Source organism: Poecile atricapillus, chromosome 13, assembly GCF_030490865.1.
Source record: "Poecile atricapillus isolate bPoeAtr1 chromosome 13, bPoeAtr1.hap1, whole genome shotgun sequence".
In the NCBI taxonomy this organism is placed as follows: domain Eukaryota; kingdom Metazoa; phylum Chordata; class Aves; order Passeriformes; family Paridae; genus Poecile; species Poecile atricapillus.
The window spans coordinates 13,449,553-13,477,396 of record NC_081261.1 but is presented as its reverse complement, the minus strand read 5'-3'; the positions used below and the strand labels follow the sequence as shown (position 1 = coordinate 13,477,396).

Sequence of the window (27,844 nt, the reverse complement as noted above, 5' to 3'; positions counted from 1 at the left end):
ACTTTATTTCTTCATCCAAGGACAAATATGCAGCAGTCTTCAAGAGACTACCTCAGAGACTGGATATGGAATTATCTACAGCTACACTACAACCTCACCAAATTTTATCAGGTCCATACACATTTTCATTTAATTTTCCCCGCTATTTATTTTAATTTTTAATGAAAATTCAACATAGTCATTTAAAGTGAGATATTTCTAGAAAATTTATTAAAAAGCAAGATGTGCAAACTACAAAAAAACCCACAATACCCAAACACACATATATATATATATAATTTTTAAGCTCCCTGTGATGAAGCCATGTATTGCTAATTTCTCAAGACAAGTTATTAATTCTGTGAGCAGTGGAAGTGGTGAAATTCAGTTGCTGATCAGAAATATAAGGTATTTTCTGTGTTTGATTGATTGACTTTGGTGCCCTCCCAGCTGCATTCATCAATGGACACTCTCTAGAGCTGAGGCATTTTGAAATCTGTTCTCTCTTCTGACAGATAATAATATAAACATTTAAAAGCATCACAATTGCAACAAATACAAGCATTTAAAATTCTCTGCCATCTTCCAGGGAATTAGTTATCTCTGAGAATTCTTAGCCTTTCATCCAAGTCAGCAGATATAGTGAAAAAATTCAAAATCTAGGCTGAAGAGATGCAGAAAATACCCATTCATAAACCTTGCTACCTCACACACAGAAGCTAAAAATGCCTCAAAACCAACTTCACAGTCCTAATCTCTGCCAGTACCCCTGTCTCCCAAACTCACATAAAACAATGTTATTCAGAGTATTTAAACTGTGAACTGTATTAGGGGGAAGTGTTACTGTAATTTAATCACTGGTGCACTAAGAAGCTGAAGCAAAAAGAATGGATTGATGTTCAATAGCTACATTTTTAAAAATAACTACTTTTTTTTTAATTGGGATTTCATTAGTTGTGCTATCTACAATTATGTAATAAAATATTAAATGATACATAATTCAAAACCATAATTTAAAGCTCTATTACGTAGTTTCTTCTACAACAGCTATTCATTTTCTGACAGCTCCCATAAAGATTTACTGCTTTAAATCACATGAGAAAAGAGTGAGAAATCCTGATTTACACTAAAACATAGAAAAATGCAACAGATTTGACATTTACCCAAGTACCCAAGTTATCCTCGGGTACTTGGGCTCATCTCTCATTTCAGTGATTAAGTTGTTCCAAGCAAAACAGCTCCTATATGTCACATATAGAGACTGGTCTGCTGCTTGCCCAGTGAGCTTTCTGTCAAATCCTTCTGATGTCCCGTGCTCATGTGGATTTTATAAATGTTTTAGCATTGTTCTAACTTAGAAACATGAAGCTGAAGGGACAGGAATAATAATACTCTCCAAATTAATGCAATAATAATGCAATATTAATGTAATGCTGTGATATCTAATATCTCAACAATTATTACATTATTATTTCATTCAGGCAGTCATGCTCCATTCAAATGAAGTTACCTAGAGGAGCATCCTGGTTGGAAGGAGAAAGGAAGGAGGCAAACACATCCTGGAACACTGCACAATGTCCAGGTATTAGCAGTGGTCCAATTCACCCATTTCTATATAAACATGCAGTGTATAGTTATAGAGCTGTTAATTCATTCTACATGAAATAACATTTTCAAAGTAATTTCTACTTGATTGCATATGATAAAAATAAACACATTTCTATCTATGTTTCTTCCTGACAGATCTGGGAAAATATTTGTACTTAAGGTGAAGGAGCCACACCTGAAAAGTCTTTCCCAATTGTAGCACTGTCTGGTTTTGTTTCTGTGAGATGTAAAATCTTAGCAATAAATTTCTGTTTAGCCAAACACATTCATTTTTAACAGATCCTAAATTCTTTAAATTTATAATTGCCTCCATTCATATGTGTACATATATGTACATACATATAACTATCCTATCTAATGTCTACCTACAAATTAAATGTATTTTATCTATGGGTAATTAAAAAGAGATTGATATACACTGTCTGACAAAAATAAAAGACACAAGACACTATCTACAGATTCTGATAGACAGCAAATCAAAATAATTCAAGCAACCAAATGCACTTTGTGGAAGTGGCTTATTTCACTGTGTAGGCTAAACATATTTTGAGGAAGGATTACATTTTGTTTGGCAATTTATTTTATTGACAAAGCATATTTCATCAAATATTGCTTCACATTTTGTAGACAAATGCATGTTGTCAGATTTCCCATTTCCTCTGGTGGATGAAAAGCATTTTTCCACAGATTCTACACTTCTCTAGAGAGCACAATGAATTCCACACAAGAGTAGGTCCTATAGAGGTGTTTCTATAAAGTTTATTTAAAATAGTAATATTTTTAAGAGTACATCTGGAATATATAATGAAAAATGGTCTTTAGTTTTGAAGGTCTGTCACCATAATTAATAATCATAACAGTAAAATTAAAAAAATAAAAATCAGTACCAATTTTTGGGTTCTGTGATTCTAATGTATGCAATATTTTTACTGAAAATTTACCCTTAATTTAGAGTAACTATGAAGTCTTAGAGTGGTTGTTGCCAAACATTTGAAGACAATTACTCTTCATTGTTTTCTGATACATTTTCTTTTATTCCAAGAGTACAGTGTCACCACACTCTATACAGTGTCATCAAAGAGCCTGCTCCAACTTAGTGACACAAGCAACCTAAGGCAATTAATTCAGATTGTTTATAAAATCAGACTAAGAACAACCAAACGAATCAAAACAAACCTCTCCCAGCCTGAGAGACCACACACAAACCACAGATGAAAGAGTCCTGTCAAGAATATTGATTCAACAAATTACCTTCACTTATTTTTCATGCAGAAAAAAATCCTCAACAGATATTATGAATATTCAGTCCAGTTAAAGTGCATATTTAAGCCCTATATTCTCACATATAATTCAAAATACTGACTTTACATGTAGTCTCATTAGTATTAAACTGAGAGGAATTAATTCTTTCATTATCAAAGAAGTATTCTTCATGACAAGTCTGTCTTTAAATTAACTTGTGGACAGACATGAAGAGCTGCAGAATTATCAGCTATTTTATCTTAAGGGATGATTCATCAGGAAGATTAAAAAGGCCCCCATTTGCTATGGGAGCATTTGAAGAGCTGTGTCCATGAAACTGTGTTGGCATTGAGAGCACTTTCTTTTTTAGCCAGTGTTATTTTTTTAGCCCACTTTAATGATGAAAAAATTAGTCATTTTCTTCCAAATTCTCTTTTATGCAAGTAAGCAAATCTATGGACAGTAGCACACAGCTAACACATGAAACAAACAAGGACAAAAGAAAATGTGCAATTTCTTCCAAAATGCCCTGTAGGAATGATCCACATTTATTCAAATAGAGCACCAATATGTAAGCAATGATTTTCCAAAATCCAGGAAACACCAAGACAATTGGTACCTTGGTCAGCTAAGGAGACACCAGGGAAGTGAAATTTCTGCTCTTATCACAAACCAACTTTTCCACTTTGTAGTCACCAACTTTCAGGCACTGCTACAGAAAAGGGCACCTTGAGCAGAGCCACACTGATGACTATTATTTCTCCAAGCACCAAAGGGCATCCTCACCACCTTATCTGCAGATACCATGAAAGAATTTGCACCATCTGCACCTGCTCCCCAAAAAAGGCCTCCTACTCCAAGAATTCAGCTAGGAGGGAGTCAGCAGTAAGCCAGTGAACCGAAGGCTGGCATAGAATGCGTGAATAAAGAGTTCATCTACCTGTTTGAATTTCACTTACACAAGATGACACTGGCAGTAAGATTTCATTTAGTTATTCTTATTTTATAGTGCCAATATTTGCTTCACCTGCAATAAACTGAATAAACTCAACACTGAGTAGGAATAACACCTAACTAACTTTAACAGTCAGCACCAGGCAAGGGCTGCCTCCAGACAAGCAGACACCCATTGCAGGCTGCCTCCCCACCAAGGTTTTGTTCTTTTCTAAGGCTCTTTCCCACAACAAAAACTCCTGTCATTCTTGGAATGCTGTTCCTGGCCACAGCTGATGAAAGCCTTCCCTTCTGAGGTCCTCCCATAAGATACCTTTAGTCCTCACCCATATACAGCAGTTCCACTGTGGTGAACAGACCCCAGTGCCCATCTTCCCTGAAACAGCCCTGCCCAAATCCCGCTGCTCTGCTTCCTGCAGCACTCCCACCCCTGAGGAGCTGTGCTAACAGCCCCACCTCCAGCACACAGCAGATACAAAGATTCTGCACTTACTGAGGCATCATGGATGGTTTCATATTTGTAGTTTTGATTACTCTGCACATCTAACTGGAATGCAGATGGTTCTGCTACTGCTTTAGCAAAACCTGAGGGGGAGTATGGCCAGCTCCCTACAACTCTCAGGGAAACAGCATTTGGGCAGCCTGCCCATCTGTCTGATGTGCTGGCCAGGTAAAAGGATTACAGCCAGGGTTTGCTGCTCACTGCTCCTCCCAGCTCATCAGCTCTGCCATGGAGGAAGTTCTCAGTGTTCCTGGCCCTCATACATGCTCCACATGGTTCTTTGGAAAAGCTTTTCAAAACCATTTTTGCCACCGACATGTGGCAAAAGGAGTCCCACTCAGAATTATTATTTTCAGGGTTGGAGGGAGACAAAGAAAAAGGAAAGCATCGGGGAGAGTACCAAATGTGGTTAAAGGTTGTGAAATAATATTAATCTTCTTCACCTTTTCCTTCTCTGAGTTTTGCTGGTTCTTGGAGTAAATTCATGTCAAAGGCTTTGTTTTCTTTTTCCTGCTGTGGATCTGCATGCTGCAGGAGAATGTGCTTGTAAAAAAAGAACAGCCAGTTTAGCACCAGTTGAGATTAAGGCTTCCCAATTTCACCCATCTGAACAATTGTTTTTCTCCCTCAACACTGCTACTAAATCTCCCCATGTGATGAACTAAATAGATTAACACTATAAGGAAGGAAGGTTCATTTTTTTGCACTGGTTTTCAGGCACATATGTGGATCCATACACAAGCAGTTATCTTAAATGACAATCACTCAGGACTAGGTGAGCAGCAAAAGTGCTTCTCTCCAAACTGCAGAGGTAACAGCTTCTCTTGGTTTGACCAGTCCATACCCTGATCCTGCAGTCCTAACTCCTTTCTCTCTAAATCTCATCTACATGTACCAATTTCTTGTGAGTTAGGAAGGCACTTGTGCCCATACAGATGAAGAACATGGATCAGTAAGCCCTTCTGAAACCCAAGTAAAGCTTAAAATTGTACAATCACAATCCAAAGAAAGGCAGTAATTTGAAAAAGAGCATCACTGTAAAACAAAGTCAATGTTTTAATTAATTATACCATTTCATATTGTAAGTTGACGTGCAAAAATATATATTTGTAAGGCCATGCATATTTAGTTGTCTTAAAGGCAAACTCTTCACTGCCTTGCTTTGAAGTCATAAATTCATAAAACATTTGGTGCACATTGATACTACGTATCTCCTCAATAAAGCAGAAATATTCAAGCTCACTCTTGTCTTTATCACACAACTGCACTATAAGAGCAGATAGATTATAGCTCACCTAACCAGCACAGGTTAACTAGATAGCTATATTTCAATTAAAGAAAAAAGCCAATTGTTGCTTGTCTTTTTATCATCCTAAAACATCTTGGCAATAATTAATAGCTACCCAATTCATAGAAATTGCTTTCCTTATTTTTGAAGCAGCTACTTTCTTTGAATGTAATGACTAAGAGAAAAGAAACATCTGTTTCTGTTGCTAAGGCGATCGATCAAAAAAAAGAGATAAGAAAAATATTTAGAATATTTTTTTTTAAATAAAAATTCCTTCCACTTGGGTTTACATAGCTTTATAGTCAGTGGCATAGCCAGCTATCACATAACAAAACACCAGTGTGTTTCTTTTTTTGCACTGTGACTGCTCAACTGCCAGATATTCTGCATATTTATTCAGGGGCAACACAGCACAACAAATGAAGATTTGCCTAGACACAATCACCAGCATCTCTGTGTCTTGAGTAGCTGCAGATGCTCATCCTCACAATTTGGTATCTGCATAATAAGCTGGATTTCTGCTAAAGTGAGGGAAACTTCAACTGTCCGTGAAATGTGCCACATGACAGTTATGACAAAGCTAATATTAAAAAATAAGAAGATGCAGTCTTATAAAGCAAAAGAACAAAATATCTCTCTACCAGCAGCCAGATTGTTTTAATGCACATGTTCACAGGGCTGTAATTAACCTGGTGTTGTACAAGCACAGAGCAGATTGCCAGGGGGTATAAAAAGCTGGGTCAGTAAGGATCTGCATGAAGCAAAGCTGCTTCTGCTGTACATGCTCAAAAAGGTAACTTTAGACCCATCTGCCAGTAAAATAGGTGGGCAGGTGCAAGGTAAAATCATAAAAATCTAGTTACATTAAGTTTATAATTCTCAATTAATTTGATGAAATTTATCCTTAGGTATATTTTGGTTTTCTATAGTAGACCACATAAGACAATAGAAATCACGCTGTTTTCCCATTTCAGGTCACTCTAAAGGTGCCAACATTGTGAGACAGATTTATGTAAATGCAAACTTGTAGAAGGCCCAGTAGCACGGAGAAAATAACAGCTTAAAGACAATTAGCAAACCACAACCTTCCCTGAGCACAGCTTCGAGTTCAAAGGCAGAATAACAGTGTAGAACAAAAAAAATGTTATGGATCATCTTGGCTCCCAGACCTCGAGGGATGGCACAGGGCTGCAGTGCAGCACAGCCCTGTGGCTCTCCCAAGCCCTACTGCCAGTTCCTCTAGGGCATTGTTAGAACCCTCCCTGATGTGCAAAAGTGATTTACTCCTGGCAGGTGTCCTGCTCCCTCTGTCTCTCCCTCCCTGCAGTCAGCACCAGCCATCTCCAGGATGGCACCTGAGCCTTTCTTCAGGCTCACTGTCCCCGATTCACGTCCCAGCTTCAGCACCAAGCTCCTGCAGCTGCCAGTACTGATGGGGTGCTGCTTCCCCAGACAACAATGGCTGGGAACACTGAACATTCTGATTCTCACTGTGATGGTAGTTTAGCTTTTATCTACTTCTTCTGTTTTCTTTCTGCTGCATCTGATTTTTGAAGATCCTATCCAAGCAGATAGAGGTTGCTGACTAGAAGTTAACTTGTGATTTAGTTTAAGGCTGATTCACAATCGGACTGTATTTTGTAACTATGTTTTTTATTTGTACCTGCTACTTCTAGAATCACAAACAGTGCAATAAAAAGCGAAGGGAAAGCCTGAAAGAAAGCATCTATTTACCAATATGCCCTTCTCATGAAGATTTCTTTTTTTTCTTTTTTGTTAAATACACAAAAATAAGTTGTTCATGAAGCCAAATGCACCAGCTTTGTCTGGACTGAATGGAACTGAAATGCAGCTTTATCCACTCATTCTTCATTTGTGTGCTCTATTCCACCAAAAACATTTATCAGACACCTACACAGTCCCAGCACCTCAAACTCCAGTCACGAAGTAATCACAGGCAGAGGGTTTCTTCCAGGACAGATGCTGACTGAGAACCTTTCCCTTTTCAGGTAGCTCTGAAATAGTTCAGCCCAAGATTCATCATCAGACTGGAAGGGCTACATCATTCTCAAACACACAGAACTTCTTTTGAAACCCCACCAAGTTTTCAGGAAGACTTCCAAGACTAGAGCTGCCAGTGGTGAGTTTTCAGCACAGGCAGGAAGGGATAAAACCATACATGAGGGGCAGATTACTGCACTGCAGAGAGGATTTTACATTTTCCTTCACATCAGATACCCCTATTCAGTGCTAGTAGCAGGTTACACAGACATTTCAAGGAGAACAATCTGTCATGAGCTGTAACTGTTACCTTTGGGCTCTCCAAGGACAGCCCCAGAACACAGAATGGCATTTCTGGAGTTTCTAGGCAAGACCTATCCCCTTCAGTGTCACTTTAAGAAGCATTCAGATAGTTATCCTAACATTTCCCTCAAGCTGCCACCCTAGGCCAGCCTCAATAGCTACAGCATCTCCCCCCACCCTTTCTCCCACAGTCCCTTATTCCCACAGAAGGCAAAAGATGAGTTTTCTTCTTAAAACTATGACATATATTAAAACAAGCCCTTATTTAGAAAATTCAAAGGTCAAAGCTCAAATCTATTTTCCTCACAGAGCCTTCTTCACACAGAGGTTCATATCCCACTCAAGTTTATGAAAAATATATGAATTATACAATGTCCTTTTTCACACAAAATCTCATATCCCACTGAAGTATTTTAAGAACATATGAATTATACAATGTTGTGGCACAGAATGCAGATTATTATTAATAAAATTTGTACCTGACTCCAAGAGAATTCTCATAAAATAGAAAATATTATCAGCATCTATTTATCAAATCTCAACTTTGTATGCTACATAGTAGTCAGTCAAAAAAACCCAAAAACAAACTAAACAACAGGATTACAAACATTCAGTTATCTTTTCCAGTACATTTTTATTTAACCTTTAGTGATAATTTGGTATTTTTATATAGTTAGTTTTTCTCACTACATTCTTCTCAGTCTGAGCACTCATATCTGGAGTCCACTAAAATGTTTTAAGATACAGTCATTTATGCTTTTAATTATCCTAGACTTCCTGTTCTGCTTGAATTATTCCCATCTTCCATACATCTGCCATAGGCCTGAATTTATCCAAAGTAATATTCAATTTCTTCATCTGCTCGTGCAGTGCTTGAGAAATGGCAGTGCTTCATCTCCTCATATCAAATCTTGTGTCTTAAAGAATGCTGCCAAATAAATTTCTCTCCCAACAAATACATTTGCAGTGCTAAGGCCAATGTGTGGGCATATGTCCTGATAAATTTAAAACCACTCCTAAAAGTGGCCAGCACCATTAATATCTTACTGAATTTAATAACAAAAACAAAAATGTAAAAAAACCTGGTACTTGATGATAAGGCATAATTTACAAAAGCGCGGGAAACACCTTCATTTTACTTCTGTAATTATCACATTACAATGGCCTACTTTAATTTCATGTATGTCCCTTCTCCTTCATCAGGCTTAATTATTGCTGGTAATTCCAGGACAGCATCCATTTTTCTGTATTTATTTAAAAATAAAATTAATTTCTGATGCATTGTTTCATATTTGGGATACACAGTTCAGGTATGGGGTGGGGAATGGGAGGACAACACTGTAGCAATGCTGGTTTATTGGTCAGTTTGTAATTTAGAGTCATTTAGTCTAAGTAAGTTTGATGCTAACACAGGATGGTAATCTGTCTTTGCTGCCAGAAGAGTTACTCATAGGAAAAAATCAATGGCAGAAGTTGCACTGCTTTTGTGGCTCCATTTCTGAGTGCTAACATTTAACTTATTGAGCTCTGATTTTGAGTTTGCTGCCTAAGAAATAAAAGATACAAATACCTGAGGACACATTATTTGTTAACTTTTGTTCCCTTTCAAAATCGTTGCAAACTAATAAATCCAACATGGTAGAGGCATCCAAGTCTGACAGTGAAAAGAGAGCTTCAGCAATTTGCTCAACTAGTTTTGACTATTCATAACAAAGGGAGTTTACAGAAGGTTTTCAAACCATACAGAATACTCTTTTTTTTCCAGAGTGGCAGCACTAAAAATGCCAAAAGATTTCCAGACTCGGAACTAAGAAGAGCTCGGAAGTTGGCAGTGATGAAGAGGCTGTTTTTTTCCAACTCCCTCAGAAGACGCGAATTTCCTGTCAAGATACATAAAGCTAAGAAACTGAGTGCTCCCTTGAGGATAAGTCCAGAAGGGCTTTGTTCAAGAAGTTAAACTTATTTTTCCTCTAAGGTAGTTACTTTCTAAAGGCTTTGATCCACCATGATGCGATGATAGCAGCCTTTGTTGAAAAGAAAGCAAATTAAAACAAAAAAAAAAAAAGAAGCAAACCTAACAAATATGCTGAAATATTGATGTCACAGCCACAGCCTCTGAAGAACACGGAGGATGCTGGAGAAGGGCACAATGGAGGGAAATGAGTCTCGATAGCTGTTTGGGAACTGACAATGAGTTTCTGACAGATGCATAAAGAACAAAAGGCAGAAACAGGCAGTGCTGAAGGGCTGGGGAGACCACACAAAAGGTTTGGTAATTGGAAGTTACCAGCACTTCCTCATCACACCGTGAAATCCACAGGAACACAGGTTTAGGAGTGAAATAAACAACTCAAAAATGCAAAGTTGACAACAAAACCTACAGTAGGCTGAAAACAATTGATGTCACCAGCACCTGGGACAGAACCCAGGGCAAATTCCCAACCCCAAACCTGCAGCTAAGGAAAGCTCCCATGGCATGGAAAGACAGAACATCTCCCAAAACCCTAAAGCCCCAAAATGAAACCCCATATCAGCTGATGTACCACGCTGTGTGTGTGATCTAGTGAGGCTTGTGTTCTTCCCCTGTCCTGGGGCTCTGTGAGAAGCCCTCTCTCAGCTGGAGGAAGTACTGGAGATCCTCTAAAGCAAATATTTCATTGCCCAGGAGGGAAAGCTCTGCTCCTCACAAACAGCACGGAGCTCCTTGTCCCAGACTGTGTCTTGACTCAAACCAAACCCAGAGCAAACTCCCCCAGACAAAAGATGCAGAGCAACAAGAAAAGTTTTTCTTCAGTACCAATCAATCAATCCTTCAATCCTTCCTGGCCTCAGTATTTTCCAGAGCAATGAAAATAAGTAATGCACAGGATCTAGCCACCATTTTGAAAGTTTAAGCAGGAACATTCTCAACCCCAATTACTGCAGGGAATTATGAATTTGGTTTGATGTTCAGCTTTGCTACTGACTGTCTGACCCTGGGAGATCACTTGGTGTTATTTCAAAAAACAGGCAGCATAAACAAACAAACCAAGACTACAGCAGGGGATTTTGAGATTGAGCTATCAGCTTTTTTGAAATTTTCACCGAGGACCTCATTCTGCAACCTTTCCCTGACAAACTGCTGTTGAGATTCAGAGCAAAAGTGAGAGCTTCTGGACCAGTATATTTTATCACTTAATGTCTGTTCTCCTGGTATTTGATGTGGGAAGTAGTTGTCAATCTGTTCTTTAACTACTTAAAGATGGGTTATGAAGATCCCTTAAATACAGGAACATATACACAGAGCATATAAAAACAGCTTATACATAGACTAGATAGATACATTTATAATAGTCAAAACAGATTTCAGGAATCCCCTGATTTACATTTCTAACTGTACAGAATGGGCAGAAAACTGGCATGAAACCTAGACTCATAATATAATAAATTTAAAAACCATCACAATCCCACTAGATTTTCTCAGTATAAAGCATTCCTTATACTGAAGCATCTCATTTTTCTCATTTTAATTTTCTTACACTACATAAAATTTGAAAATTTAAAGATCAGGCCCTTGGAGCAATTTACTTAATTATGGAGCACGGATCTTAATCTTAATATTGAAAAAGTACAGTCCTGGAGTCAGAAATTAACCTTCCAGTAGAAAATAAGTAATGACAACCAACTGACCCATTGAGAACAATGCAGAAGAATGTGTTGATTTTTTTCAGTGTGTATTAAAGACTTTCCTCAGAATTTGGTGCTTGCCATACCTAAACCCCACTATTTTGCCATGTTTTTCAAGATGAGTGAAACAATTTAAAATGTTGTATTAAACAACTCCAAATGAGAGATTTATTTTACAAAAGGCTCAATCTGGAGGTAGCTTCCTATGAAATACTGCCACTGAATTAAATTACTCGAGTAAGAATTCTCAGGTGTCTCACTGAAAAATATACTCAGTAAAATTAAAATCCATAAGCGAAAACAGATTTTTATTTTTTTTAAACTTAAGTTTGCTCTCGTTTTGGTTTCATTCTGGTGGGAATCTATCAACTGAAGGTTATGTTCCCTTTATTTTTCAGCTACTCCTAAGCAGGACAGCCCATTTCCACTGCTGGACACACTGGGATAAGTGTGGCAGTTTATGTAATTACCTGAATTCCCAGAGCATGTGTACAAGAGTAATTAAATTGTAGGATGTCTTGTGAGCACCCTGACCAGCAGTTAGAGACACCACAAAAAACAGATAATGGGAAAGTTTCTTCTCTTTGTCTTTTCTCTGCATGGCATATATTGTCTCTATAGAGATAAAGAACTGTATGCAGCATCATACAGACTAAATAGTTTTTGTTCAGAATATGAACAAAAGGCTCATTTGAGTGAGAAAAAAATTATTTTGATGCCAGGACCAATAAATTCCTAACACCCCTATTTGATCCTGAATTTGTCAGGATGAGCAATGCCTGCAAATGAACATGCAGGTAGATAGGAAAAAAGCATATTTCTTTTAGTGGGACCTTCTGAAGTAATTCAGTTGGGCTGGAAAAGACTGAAGTAGGTTCTTTAAAGGAAAGTGCTGAGACAAATTGCTTTCCCCTACAAAAACACTTTCCTGCAGAGATCTTCCCAGGCACTTTTCAAGGATAGATGGAACCACTTTGGCCAACAATATAAACACATCTTGTGAGCAAAACAGCACACAAAACTCAAGTTGTGAGTACTCACTGACCGGGAGGTCGGCAGTGCTCAGTCTCGCGGTCCTGAGGGGTCGTGTCTTTAGCTCATCAGGTGAGAGGGAATTCTTACTGCAGTGGGCAGTGAAAAGCAGGATGGATCTGGCAGAAAAAAATAAGCATAAGTTAAAAAAAAAAAAAAAAAAAAAAAAAAGCCTGTAAAATCCTACCAGTAAGCAAAGGCTTTAATAGCGTTTTGGTATTTATCTCTCACAGTTTTTAACCACCAAAAGGACCCCACAATCTAACCACACCAGATGTTAGAAATAAACCTTCTAGATTCTCTTTCCAAATGTCTCCTATTTTCCCTCCTCCCTGTCCAAAATGCAGATACTCAAGCACAGAGATTGCTTAGTAATTTAATTTTTACACTATTAAACAAGTAAATGAGAAGGGACCACATCTACCCTACTCAGTTCAAAAGAACAAAAAGACATGATGATCTTAAGCATTTCTCAAAACTTTAGCATCATGACACTTCTTCCACTGAGTATTTTTACTACAAAAAAGTTTAAATAAATATAGTCTTAGATGTCACCACTTCACAGACGGTTGGTTGCTTTCTCTGTCAATTTATTATTTTCTTTCTCAGTATGCAATACCTTCTAATACTTGTTGATTCCCACATTTTCTTCAGAATTTCTATTATCCACAGAAGTATTTTTGGAAAAACAAGAATATGTCCATAGCCTCAGCAATTTCCACCTGGTCAATGAAATGATCCAGGCATAGCCAACACCATATGTAAGATGACTTGGAAAGAAACATGTTTCACTTTGCATTATGAAACTGAACAATAAGAAATAATGATGAAGTGAATGGTTGTTCTGCCAAAGAAATTCAAATAGTTGATGGCAGCCCACACAAAAAAATACAAAACCCTCACAGGCTGGAGGGGGGAACAGACATGTTAACCATCAATAGTACAGCCAAATGTTTCATCGTAAGTGTGTACAAAAGCCTATAAAGACAAGCTAATGCTTTTCACTCTTATGCATGAAACTTTTAAGCTACTTTCTTTTAACACTGCTTTATCCATGGCTTTCACTGAATTTAAATTAATGGTACTTATTTTTGGTTAAAAAAGAAGCTTGATGTACTAGCACTGCTTAACTGCTGAGGTTTATCTCCCTGGAAATGAATAGGCATAATTATGTTTCAGGCCAACAGCTTTCCATAAAGCATCATTTTTTTAAAATAAGACAAAGAATTGGATACACATTGTACATTAGTATCATGTAAAATCTTTATGGCCAAAATCCTGGCATAAGATTTCCTAAGAATATGAATCAAGGTGAAAAAAAAAAAACCCCAGTGCTTTTAATGAGCAAATGTGAAAGCTGAAATGCAGATAACCTCACTAATTAGGGTTTGGGATGCAGTCTTTACTTTCATAATCTCCTTATTTTCACTATTACGCTTACTTTCTTTTGTTCAATCCTATCAACCTATGCCTAAGTGAAAATTACACTTCTAATACCTACCTCCTGCTTTGGTAATTCTGTGCCATTTACAGTATTTGCTTAGAGTTGTCAATTCTTTTACACCTTCTCTGTTTGTGTATCACTATTTCAGGAGCTGCTGGATATGGAACAGCAAGATCCATAAAAACAGTGTTGGGTTACAAAGATACAGACACTGATAAGCTATCAAGAAAAATAATACCTAATTTGTGAGAGCTAAAATCTACCTCATTAGAAAACATCTTTAATCCTCAGCGAAGCCCACCTCACCCAGGCTTTTCAAACTGATCCCAGGGAGCTGCAGGCTGACAGGACACTGTCCAGTTTGTGAGTATAGCTGAGAAGATTTTTGGCTTTGGAGCCCACGGTGCCCAGGCTCAGGGCTCTGCTGGGGCACAGTCCCTGCCAGCCTGTCACCCTCCCCTTTCCACCATGCCAGCCCTCACTGTGCTGCTGGAGTCACTTCCAAGATCATGCAAAAATGACTTTAAAAATCAGACTAAAGTAGAGAGCTTTTCAAAGTCACAGGAGATGTAAAAGCACGTGACACTGTAAAAAAAGTGCAGTAGAGCTACAATTCCATACTCAATTTTTCCTTTGGCCTTTTTACATGTGGAAGGTCCAAAGAAAGATGAAACTGTCTAGCTGTAACAGAATTAAAAAAATTAAAAACCACAAAACACAATCAGGCCAAACAAATAAACCATCATATATCCATGTAGTAAATTAACAAAAATCAAAACAGGTTTCATGTTTCATTACAGAGTTCTCAGTAAAGCACTTGTTACCAAGACTAAAAATACAGTCTGACAAGTTCTAATATTTCTTTGCCTTGAAGTAGCTTTCTGTAAGAGAGCAGGGGAGAAGTGTGTGTAAACATCAACCACTATTTACAAACAAGCCAAACCGAGCAAGGAAAGAAGCAAAGCCAAAGGGAATGAAGTTGTTCCTTTCAGACATCTCTTAGAATAATACCGGATCCTTTAAAAATAATTTTGGCGGGTACTACACAACCAGCATAAAAATGGAGTGCACTGTTTCTCAGAAGAGAAGTCACAGTGGCCACCCCACTGCAGCAGAGTTTGCCCATTTCCATAATGCCTTCACCTCAATGCCAGTGAGGCACACACGAGCGCTGAAAACTCCAGGGCTGCTCATCTGCACCAGTGCCACCATCCCAGCTATCCCAGAAGGGCTGGGAACCACAGCAGCAGGGCTCACAGCAGCAGTATGAAGAGGGTTAAATAAATGGAAGGCAGAGTTGCAAATTACTTGGAGTGCTACTGGAAGAACTGATATAAAAACCCATAAATTTAGTACGTGCTGCAAGACCTGGTCCTTTAGAGTAATCTGCCAGGACTGCCGAGATGCTATCTACGAGCAATCAGACACAAAAACTTTGAGAGAGGATTTGGCACACTTGATGCTGTTGCATGTCTTGCCCTTGGTAATGATTAATTAATGAGTCATGTTTCTTCGATGAAGGTTATAGATTACACACACAGTAATGATAGAAATGAAATACCGCAGCTGCAAGCATCTAAAAGCCAGGCAACAGCAAAATCTACATAACACAGACAATTTGTCCTGGTTGGTACATACTCTATGTTGTATTTTATTAGTAGTGTTTTTAATTCTAATTTCTTTTTTTTTTTTAGTCAAGAGATCATTTAGCACAAGGTACTCAGAGCTTCACTGAATCAATTTCCTGTTCATTTTTGACACTGCTGGCCCCAGGCCAGGCAGCCTCCCCACTCACCCTGCTGCTGCTCAGCACCAACCCCTCCATGCTCACCGCTCCCCAGAGGACACTGCTCCACTTTAATTGGCTGAGATCTTGGCAGGAGAAGATGGAAGAAGTGCCTGTGAATACCACGTGCCCAATTTTCCTTGCATTTGGCATTACACAGCACTTTACATGCTGCAGGACAGGTCTGGGTACCTTCCTGGGTAAGCTCAGAGCAATAAGCACTTTTACATATCCGGTAAATAAGGGACAAGTACACATTTACTGGCCATGCCAGTGCAGAAATCTGGCACCTTGCAGGCAGCTGTGGGACACAGCAATGCCAGTTCCCCTCTCTCCTCAAGGCTGCAGCCACAGGAACACAGCAGCAGCAGCAGTCACCAGCTCTGTGTTTGGGCTGGAGAGGCAGCACTGCTCCCAGCAGCAGCTCGCTCCTTACCTCAGCAACCAGCTGTGCAACACCTGGCTCCTCTGAGCCAGCACAGGAGCTCATGGCTTATTCAATGAGCCTGACTGGGCACCTCACCAAAACATTCCTGTTTCTTTTGTCTCCTCCTGCCACAGTTTTAGGCTGCATCAGTTGCCCACTCTGGCTCAGGGTATTACCACAGGAGGAGGCAGTGCCAGCGCCTGGGGCAGGAGTGGGAACACACAGGAGTGTCCTGAGCACACAGGAGTGTCCTGAGCACACAGGAGTGTCCTGAGCACACAGGAGTGTCCTGAGCACACAGGAGTGTCCTGAGCACACAGGAGTGTCCTGAGCACACAGGAGTGTCCTGAGCACACAGGAGTGTCCCGAGCACACAGGAGTGTCCCGAGCACACAGGAGTGTCCTGAGCACACAGGAGTGTCCTGAGCACACAGGAGTGTCCTGAGCACACAGGAGTGTCCTGAGCACACAGGAGTGTCCCGAGCACACAGGAGTGTCCTGAGCACACAGGAGTGTCCTGAGCACACAGGAGTGTCCTGAGCAGGTGCTGACAGCTGATGGCACAGCAGTAACGTAAGACAACACAAACCAGTAGCATTATATTGTATCCCCCTCCTGAACAACCTGTGTCATGGACTTCACCTCAGCAGGAAAATCACCCAAACCAAATCCACGGCACTGATCTTACAAACATCACCCTACGTGGCTTCCCAGGACTGATTTGTTCTGAGACTGCACCTGATCAAAGCAGTGCACCAATGGCTCTGAAAAATAGATATCATCATGCAACTTCACCCAAAGGCCAGGACAAATTCAAATTAAAGACCTGTGTTTTGGCTATTAAGTCCTTGACTTTTCTCACTGATCCACCCCCATCCACCCCTCTTTTTCTTTGACAACTTGAATAATTGCCTTACAATGTAGCCACTGTTTCAATAAACACAGAGAGATACTTGCAGAGAGATGACTTGCAAGAAAAACTGGCATAGAGTATTCAAAACCCAAATCTAGTGCTTTCATTTCTACTCACTTTGTATGCACAGGGCATACTTCATATACAATGTGTAGAGTTATTTTATAAATCATTAGTTTATACCTCGTATAAACTAATGATTTATAAAATTCTGGGCATTCCAATAAATCAGGGAATATCTTGAATTTCCATTCAGTTGATATTTAACATAAATGCCAATTATTTAAAGTGATATTGATCATAACATAGAGCCCTTGACAAATAGGAGTAAAACTTTCAAAATATGTTTTTTTGCAATTTGACATCAATACATATAATGGAAGTTGGGTTTATGTAAGCCAAACTGGAAAGAAAAAATACTTCTTCCCATTAGCCAGAAAAACGGTACGAGAGTGGTAGATTAGTAAATGGAAATTGACTGAAGTCTGGGTAGTGAAAACTAATAATAATAAAGCTTTTAACAGCCATGAAATTATAAACACAAGTTTTTTCAATATATTACTGCTGTAGAACAAAAAAAAAAAAATTATAAAAAAGAAAACATGATAGATTTCTCCAGTATGTAAGTTTTGTACTTCATAACAGACATATTTCTGAACGTCTAGCTTAAAAACAGCATCAGTTTTTTCTAATGAATATTAGTAACAGTTGAAAACAACACTATATTTTCAAGAGAAATTCTGGATAAAATCAGCAAGAATAGGAATGATAGAAACAGAAAAAAAAAAGATCATGGCAAACATCTAATAGCACTGCTTCCAAGAGGCAGAGAGCAGAAATCGCAGCTCAATCACGGCTGAATAAAAAACCCAACACACCACTGAAGTAACTTTGTAACATCTTCAGAGACACAGCAACCTTAATCCAAATAAAAAGAAAAGCAGTAAAAATGAAAAACATACCAGTCTGACATGTCTACTGAAATATGTATCCCTAGGACCAGGAGGAAAGACTGCAGAAGCTGAAGGGAAGCACCACGGTCATCCGAACGTGAAGAAGATGACCATGATTTCATAAAGAAATGAAAGATGCTACAATGGAGCAACAGTAAAAGTTGGTGTTTAACAAGCAGCAGCTGTAGGAAGAAGAAGCCTCTGCACCAACAAATCAGGATAGCTGACACCAACAAAGCAAAACAGTGCTCAGTGAAAAACTGCATCATTCACCAGCACTGCTGGGTGGTTCATCCATAGCCTACATCCAGTCACAAAGCAGAGATTTGGATAGATTACAACCCCGGATAACAAAGTTCAAAGACTCTGTCCTGTTCAAGGGTATCAGGAGCTCCTAAAACTGCAAGAGAAAAAGGCACAAAATACTCCAGAGGACAAATGACTAAAATATGATGTTGATGTGTGAAGTATTTTCCTGTGTATTTTAAAAATGTATTTATCTGAAAGGAAATCTTGTTTTTTGGGGTTTTTTTCCTAGAACAGGTATAGTGTGTATTTAACACCTACAAATAATACCTCTTGTTTACTAACAAAACAAAGGGCTGAAAAATCAAAGTAAACAGAAAGTATCAATAATTTGGAGAGTAAAAAAAGAGGCAAACAATGAAGAATTTATTCATTTCTCAAGAGATAAAAAAAGGTGTTGGAAGGAGGAAGGAAAGTGCCTGAGTGAGATGCATGAAAGGCACCCTGGTGTTGGGCAGGAGAGAGCACAGAACTTCCTGGGCTGTGCCCACCACAGCTGGTGACCCAGTAAGGCCCCAAGCCATACAACCAAGGAGAAAACCACTCTCTCTTGATACTGAGTTTTGGTTTAGATTTTCTTTTTAAGTAGCTCAGCTAACCAAAACATTAATCAATGTCTCAGCAGAGTAAAGACCACAGCATAAACCTCAGCAATTACTGAAAGTTGCAAAGTCTTTGTATCCATGCACACATCAACATCACAACTCAGAGCCTCCACTGAGTCCAGGGGATTCAAAGAAATGAACAAACAAAGAAACAAACAGCCAAGAAGATAATAACCAGAAGAAATTAATCAGGAGCTCCACTTGTAAGCATGAAAATAAATATAACTGTATTTACCATTACTTTACACTGAGAGTTTCCAATTAAGAAGGATAAAACAAAAGAGAGAAAACAATAAAACTTACAGTGAAAATGCCAGAGTATCATGAACTTTCTGAACTACTGCAAAGCTTCGAAGATGGGCATCATGGTAACCAGAACCAAACAGCAAGAGACAGTCACTTAGGGTGAAAATGGAAACATCAGGAGAGGAGGAGAGGGAACAGACAAGGTGGATGATCTCATTAAGCCAAAGACAGCTCACCAGAGGATGAAAGGAACTGGGGCTACCAGAAAGGGAAGCGAGTATCAGCAGGGCAGGGAGAAGAGCTGTCTCCATCAGCCCTTTAGTGCTGCTGGGAGCAGCAGCTGGGCAACAGCCGAGATGGATCTGCAGCCCTGAATCATAAAGCACCTGCAAATCACGTCCTGCTCTTCCCTTCCTTACACTACACCAGACACTACGGTGGAAGCACCTGAGGCAGCTTCAAGCATTGGGAAGCATTCTTCAGGAGGGATAAAGGAAACTCTGCACCCATTCACAGCACCATCGCCAGACACCACTGAAGTACAAGTGTAATTGGGGCTGAATATAAGAAAAGCTTAACATTCCACTAAATTAAGAACTATTCCAACAGTATTTTATGAAAAATCAATAGTAATTGCAATTCTAACCACTGTCTGTGGATAAGCATTATTATTTACAGGCTTACTGAGATAAGCAGTATATTGTCTCTTTAAAAGGGATGAATAAAGTTACATCAGGAGAGTCTCTCATTCACAGACACAACTGCATTTATGGATAAATACACGTTTCTTTCTATATTCGAAGGGCAGCTAAGCTGAGGTGCTGCAGATATGTGCATTTGAAAGCATGGGGAAGATGCCTCTGGCTTTATGCAGTCTTGCACAGGAGTGTAATCCTCAAACTGTCCAGACCAGCACACCAGCACCACCACGGCTCAGCCCTTCACATTAACAAAGTCCTGGTGTGCTTGGATTAGATCAGAAGAGAAGCAGCAATACAGCAGGCACCACCTTCCCCTCCCCTGCCTGCCTTGGAGGAAGGATTCTGCCCCAGGGCAGCACCCAGGAGAGCTCTGGAAACAGCAAACAGCACAATGCACTGAATTTACTTCCCTTTGAGCACATCCCACCACCCCGAGGAAAGGACACCACAGAGAAAGACGTAAGGCATGTTAGCCTGACCTTCCTGACTCTTTTCATACTAGAACCAGGAGACATAAACAGAACTAGCAGTCCTTTGGTTCAAAATTTCTTTTTTTTTTTTTTTTTTTTCCATTTTTCTCCCTCCTTAAAAAGAGACAGTACTTTACACAGCAAATGCACATTTGTTAGGGAATGCTGTGGAGACCACAGGTTTACAAGGATTTAAGCAATGACAAGAAAGCTCCTCAGAGAGCCCTGCTGAGGCTTCCCAAGCAGCCAAGGCCACATCCAGCTCCAAAAGTCCCCGGACCAAAAGGGCTGGAAGCCTGGGAAAGCCTAAGTGGCATTCCAATTATGAGTGCCTCTTGTCCTGTCCCCAGGCATCCACTTAGGGCCATCGATCTGAGCCACTGCAGCCCACCTCGTATTTCTTGTCCCTTCTGGCATCTCTCTAAATCTAGACAGAGACAGACAGGAATGATTTGGCTGATAAATAAAACCTCGTTTTGATAATGCCTTCTGCACTGGCAAATGAAGACAAGAAGTTATATTTTCACCTTTCCCCAAGCTGTTAATCCAGCCCCAGTACATTGTTGGTACATCAAGCACTATGTATTACCTAATTTATTTAGACTCACAAGACAGTGTGATTCAAAGACACAGAATCAAGCCACAGCACTGAAAATGAGGCATTACAAGATGTTAATCCCCTTCAGTAAACAGCAAATTAAAAAAAGAAACAAAACCAAAAAACAAACATACAAACAAAAATCCCCACCAATAAAAAGCCCTGCAGTTTTTGCCCTTTCACATTTTTTAGTGGATCCCCTTTCTTCAACTGCAGATTGCAGACATTCTGCAAACATTTTCAAGAACTGTTTCACCTGTGAATGTATTCCATGCCCCATCCAGGACTGGTCACCCAGTATTAACATTAACATATCATTAACAAAAACAAGAGCTGCAAGAGCAGCACAGCCCCTTGGTGCTGATACATTGCTGCTGACGAGCATCAACTGCACTTTGCACTCCCTGGATTGTTAGGAAGCGTGGAAAACTAAAAGAAATTCTACATTCCTCTACATTTATCTATATTTGAAATATCCAAACATGGTCTGAAACTGCTTTTATTCCCTCTACTATAACTTATGTTCTAACATAACTACTGTAATGAAATTTTCCCATCTTTAAGTGTAGCTCTAATAAAACAGTGGCATAAGAACACACGGTTGGTTAATTCGTGACACAAAATAAAAGGCCAACTGCATGGCAAGCCAGAGCTGTCATTTGAAATTAGGGCATATGACAACCCTAATGTGATCTGAAATTCAGATTTCTATTAGGCCTCATTAAGCAGTTTAGAGAAATTCTTACTTATTTTTATTGGGTCTTTTTATCTAATTACTTTTACAAAATGATGTGCATAAATACATAAAGCCTTTTGAAATCATAAAATATTTTATGTATTAAGTATTAAGTTTTTCAAGTCCTATGCCCTCTCAGCTATGCAAGAGAAAAGGCAAGAGCCTTCACATTTAACTAAAAATTAAACTCCCCTCAAAATTATGAGAAAAAAACCTGACCTATATTTTGGATAATCCTTCCAAAATGATCTCAAAGTAAGCAGTGCCCAATATTAAGAGAATTAAGGACCACTTTGCCAGTTGTTTTTCAGCTAAGGGTTATTTATCATAAGACTAAATTTAATATATTTTAATAAATTGTAGCTTAAAGATAGATTTACTTTGCCTACTGTTTACTGTTGTCCTCATCTCTTAAAATATCTGTCAACTCCTCAGCTTAGGGTCTTGATACAACACAGCAATAAAACATGCCATGTGTAAATGCTCATGGCTTATAAATAGTCCCTCAATTACAGAAGTAATGATATTAATTCATTAATCCCTGAAGAGCCACATGCACCCTCTTTGCCAGCATACAACTACTGACTGTAGTTTGTCTGCAAAACATTTATATTCAGTATGTTTATATAGTGACAGTTGCAATCTAAAAACAGTTTTAAATAGTTTTCCTCTTAAAAAAAGTATTTCTCAAGATACTTTTGTTTGGTTGTTCTGTTTGGTTTTGGGTTTTTTGGGGTTTCTTTTTGGCTGGTAAGTTTCTTGGTTTGTTTTCTTAATAAGCCTTTGGGAAAGTTACACAAAGAGAAAATTTGATATTCACCAGGAGATTTGGTGTAATTCTTCTGCTCCCAGCCATTTCTATCACTCTGCACTGAGCAAACAGGACAATTTTAAAACCTGCAGGTGTTTTCATTAAACACATATTGATAAAAAATACTGCACATGTTTTGATTTTTGCAAAACTTTGAGTTTTTGACTCTCATTGAGAAAAGACTCAATGAAGTAAACAAACTTAAAGGCCTCACTTAAGAGTATTGGTATTTGAATACTGGATAGCACCGAAGTGAGCATAAATACACCCAGGTAGGATTTTCAAGTATTAAAAGCTAAGACAGTGAATCTATACATAGCCACTGAATAAAGCAGAGCTTAAAAGGACACCCATTGCTCCTGGCTTTGCTAACTTCATAGCAGGCAAGGAATTGGAATGGTTTCCCCTTTACAATGAAAAATTTTAAATGCCCATACATACAAGGGCAGCTCAACTTTTAGGTAATAAACCCCTGGAAAATGCCATTAGGACCTAAATTTCAATATACAGAATTTGAAATAGCCTTTTGAAAAATACTTGATTTAGAAAAGAATACCACAAGTTGCACCTAGATGTTCAGAAATCCAAACAAATATTGCTGATGAGAAAAAAAGAAAATATAAAATTACAAGGCTTTATAACCAGAGTGGCTGACCATTTGTAACATGACCAAGAAAAAAAAAATTAATTTAAATAAGGCACCAACATGGTGCCTATGTAGTACTGGCTACCAAAATCTGCCAGCAGAAGCACACACACGTGGAGGGAGGGTGCATCTGCACAGAGCTCACTGCCAGGACAATGGGCACAGAGACACCACCTAAATGCTGCTTTCCACAGGTGTCCCAACACTGGACCAGGTCACTCGGAGGCTGTGGTGTCTCCACCTGTGGAAATACTCCAAACCCAGCTGGATGTGTCCTGAGCAACCTGCTCTGGTGGGCTCTGCTTGAGCAGGGAGCCAGACTGGAACTCCAGAGGGGATTCTGAATACAAGGAACTGGTAGGACTCCAGCAATTCCTTCCAGCTAAAATTTTCAGCGTTCATCTTCCACTTTTCTTTTTGCTACACATAAATGCAGTCATTTCACACTGTCCTCAAGTGCAAGAGCTACAAGATATTAAGTTGCATACATGCCCAGAAAAAATAATAAGGGGCTAAAATCTCCTGTCCTGGTGTGTGTTTGCTTTCTACCCAGTTAACATCACTGGTAGCCACTGCACTTGATTTGCAAAACAAGACAGAACAAGAGCAACAGTTTAACAAAACCAAAATTAGTCTCACAAAGACCAATCACCAGAACAAGGAATAGGGACTAAAGACACTTTTAATATCTGCTGGACCATTTCTATGAAATTTAACAGAGGGCAATCACTTTGAGGATACTAAATTCCCCTGAGTGCTGGGAAAATCTGTCAGGTAGTAAAACAAGAGACTTGAATTATCCTCCCCTTGAGGCATGTGAGGCTATAACCTGGCTACCTGAGCAGCTCCCAGCCAGCACCCCAGGCACTGGGACAGGGCAGAAGGAACCTGAGGAAGGTACTGCAGGAGGGTTCACAGGATGGAGGGAAACAGGAACTGGCGTTACTGCAGGGCAGTAAGGATGAAGGGAAGATACCATGAAATATGAGCAAAGATAAACTAGTAAAGCCTTCTGGTGGGAGGCTTGCTGAGAGGATCAGGGATAAAGGACAGAAACCTGTAGGCAGTGAAGCTTCATAAGTTCCACTAATCACAGAATAATTTGTTTTTCGGAAAGTATTTTGGTTTGTTTGTTGTTTGCCTTACAAGAATGAACAGGTGTCTTAATATACTCTGCATGTGGAGTAGCAGAGGAACAGCCAATACCAAAAGCGCTCTGTTCAGGCTCAATTTATAAATGGAGAAGTGATTCTGCATTCAACAGGAAGGATAAAAACGGTATCCTGCTGTTCACAGTGGGAGACAGAATTTAAATATCCTGTAATATAATTTGGTACATCACCACATGTCAGGCTTGACTATCCTCATTTACACCAGTAAGCTCTTACACAAGAAGAAATCCTTTCAACCCAAGGCAGTAACTTCCGATTTACACCGGGACAAATGAAAGAACGTGAGGCGCTTCTTATCATAATAAAATTTGTCATCTCCTGTTAAATGCATTAATGGCAGATATAATCATCTGTTAGTATTGTATTACAAGATAACAATATCGGCACTGGATTGGAAGGGGAAATAGATTGTGATTTGTTGTTAAGTAACTTACACCGTCATCCACAAAAATCAGTTAGTAGGTTGTAGTGCTCTCCAATTTCAGCTGCTTTTTAATTAAAAGAATAAATCAAATCACAACTAAAAAGAAATTAGAAGCTTCACACTGGGGAAAAAAGTTTTTCAAGGATGGTTTTAACATCCACCATTATGTTCGGTTTCAGATGATACAAGGTCACCACAAAGGTGTCATTTCTTTCAGTGAAGTCACACCTTAAACTAAATGGGAAACATTTTTTCTCCTTCAGTTTCCAAATTCTTCCTCTGTACAACAGTTAGGCCACAGATAGTTTGCAGAAGACAGTACCAACAAAGCACCAATCAGGACAGAAATACCCCTTGCCTAAACAGTTCTCATTAACATTTAAAAGAAAAAAGAAAAATCCCATTTCTAATCCAAACCAGCCAATTCCATGGGATTTGGCCACCAGCTCTGAGCACATTCCCATGCCCAGGCTGAAGAGCCCTCTGCTGGCCCCACGCTCGCCTGGACACACATCCAGCTGCCTCTGCTCCCACACTGTCACTTCTGAAACTGGAAACTTTATTACCAACACAGACTCCTCCAAAGACACCCAATTTAATGCTGAAAGTTGTTTTCCTTTAAACGTCTACAGAATCTGCATAAGGGAAAGATATAAAAGGGATTTAAGCTTTGCAGCAAGAATTGAAGGTCTGTTGGCTTGGCTCAGATGCTCTAATTCTGTGGGTGGGGGAGAGGCAGATGAATGAACAAGAGAAGGACCAAACAGGTGGGCTGATGCTAAAGAACACCAGGAGAGCAGGTAGTTACAACGATGAAGCAGAAGGTTAAATGTATAGGAACAGACTTCAGAGGAGATTCAGCAAGGAGGTCCAAGAAGAGAGAGCATGCAAAAATTCATCCATTAAATAAGGAAGACATTTTCACTTTGGCTAAATTAGATTTCAGCCCTGAACTTAACTAGGATGATGAAGTCCACACCATTTTTCTATGGTCAGGAGGTGGGTAGGTGATACTTTATTTTTTCCTTCTGAACCTTCTCCAAATCTACAGATGCCTATTATACTCGAGAGCTGCTTCCTTTGATTCCCTTAAGCTTTGCAGCAATCCAGTTCTTCAGAAGCTCAGCAGGGGTAACAGAAGACTGGTCTATCTTTAAGGAAGGAGGACAGCTTCAGCCAAAGAATATTAGTTATGTGAAGCAGCAATAAACTCCTCAGAGATACCTGCCTGGCCCTGAGGAAGAGCAAATTGCTCCCAAGCTGCTCCATCTTTTCCAGCTCTTACCTTGCCATTTAGATCCATCAAGAAAAAGACAACACAGAGAATTTTTTTTTTTTTGCTTTCCATTAAAGATTACAAGACAAAAATGGGGAGGAGGTTTAGGGTTGGGTGTCTCTCTAATAGAGATGAGCAACAGGACTAAGGAAGTAAGAAGGATCAGTAATAAAAACCACAATTAAAACTTAAAATTGATCTCAGGCTGCCCCCATAAATCTTTCATTATTCCTACCATTAGCAGTTAGACTTCTGTAACAAAACAAATCCCATCCTTGAAAGGGCAGGTAGAGAAATCAGCTTTCGTGCTTGCTAACTGAAAGACCTGATAAAGGATACGAAGCATTAAGATGCATCCAGATCATTAAGTCGTTGTCTTCAAAGACTTTTCATCATTAGCCAGTTACTTTCCATAGAAATTTCTGAAAAATGTTAAAAAAAATTTTTATTCTCTTCACATTAACATAAACTCCAACCATTGGGAAAAAAAAAACTTCCTGTGTTGTGCTAAATCTAAAGCATTTTGTAGATTTTTAGGGTCAATCTTCTGTCATCAATTAAAGGGGGAGGAACTATCAGGCTTAATAGATGTAGCCAAAATACAGTCACCAGCATTCCACCACATGCCAATAAGTTGCAAGGTTTCTGGAATAGAAATTTATTTCACCATCTGATGCAACTGTATGATAAATCCAGTTTTTAAAAGTGCAGTCCACTTCATAGACATAAAGACAAAGGCAAGCTTATATCTACATTGCAAAATGACCTTGAAATAATTAAAGATAAATTTTTCTGCTTAATTTAGGCATGCTCATAACAAAAATACTCATTTCAGTTCTGCTTTTCTAGCAATAGGTGGCACTGTCAAATATCACTTGCATAAGGATGTCTTGTGCACCATATCATTCAATAGTCAAGTAGAACATCTGCAGGAGAATGTGGCTAATGTTATTTTCCTTTCTGCTTCCTCTAAACAGGACAGAGATTACATCTTGCAGTTGTTTCATTCCCTGTTTTAAACTGCTCAAAAACATTTTTAAAAACTCGAGAGAATTATGCTGTTAATGTTTTGAAGAGTATGCTGCTTTAGACAAGTGGCAAGCAAACAAACATGCCACATGCTCCAGCAATCTGTACGAGAATACTAATATTTACAAAAACTATACCAAAATGCAGTTTTAAATAGGGATTACCTCAGCACTTTCATCTCACTTTTTGTGACTTGTTAAAATCCTTCAATTTCCATATCTCCCCAGATTTGTAGATAATATTCATGGTTGGCAAATGGCACATCTCTTAGCTTGCAAAATAAGCAGCTGGCTACTCTGCCCCTTCAGCTTATTCACCACCTTTCCCTTTCTTCCAAACTCACCAGATTCATGCTGTCTGCAGCATTCCCTCTACGAGCTGATGTCTTTTCTTCTCCACTAGTGCTACACTGGCTCTGCTGCCCTGATTTGTCAGAGATGCTTAACTGCAACACCGAGCCAGAATCCTGAGCTCACTATTTACAAGGCTGATCATGTACATAATATTGTTTTTGAGACTTGCCACTTCTCCAGTGTCATTTTTGAAGTCCCAACTCCAATATAACATGTTCCTCACCTAAGCTGTTTACATAAGGGATATGTTTCATAGAAAAGAAAAGTATACCAGACTAAATCTCTTTAGGAATTTAATTTCTTTTGTTTCAAAGTAAAATATGTTGGAAGCCCCAAAACAACAAGCAGTTGTCTCAAAGCAAAGAAGGAAATA

At 39.1% G+C, this 27,844-nt stretch overlaps 1 protein-coding gene across 1 annotated transcript in view; it reads right to left on the bottom strand.

The window, feature by feature from the left end:
- LOC131584081 (teneurin-2-like) overlaps nt 1–27,844 on the bottom strand; it is a 215,588-nt gene that overhangs the window by 140,514 nt on the left and 47,230 nt on the right. The window contains exon 2 of the mRNA XM_058848836.1: nt 12,589–12,694. The gene's annotated coding sequence lies outside the window, so the exon portion shown is untranslated. The remainder of the gene's footprint in view (nt 1–12,588; nt 12,695–27,844) is intronic.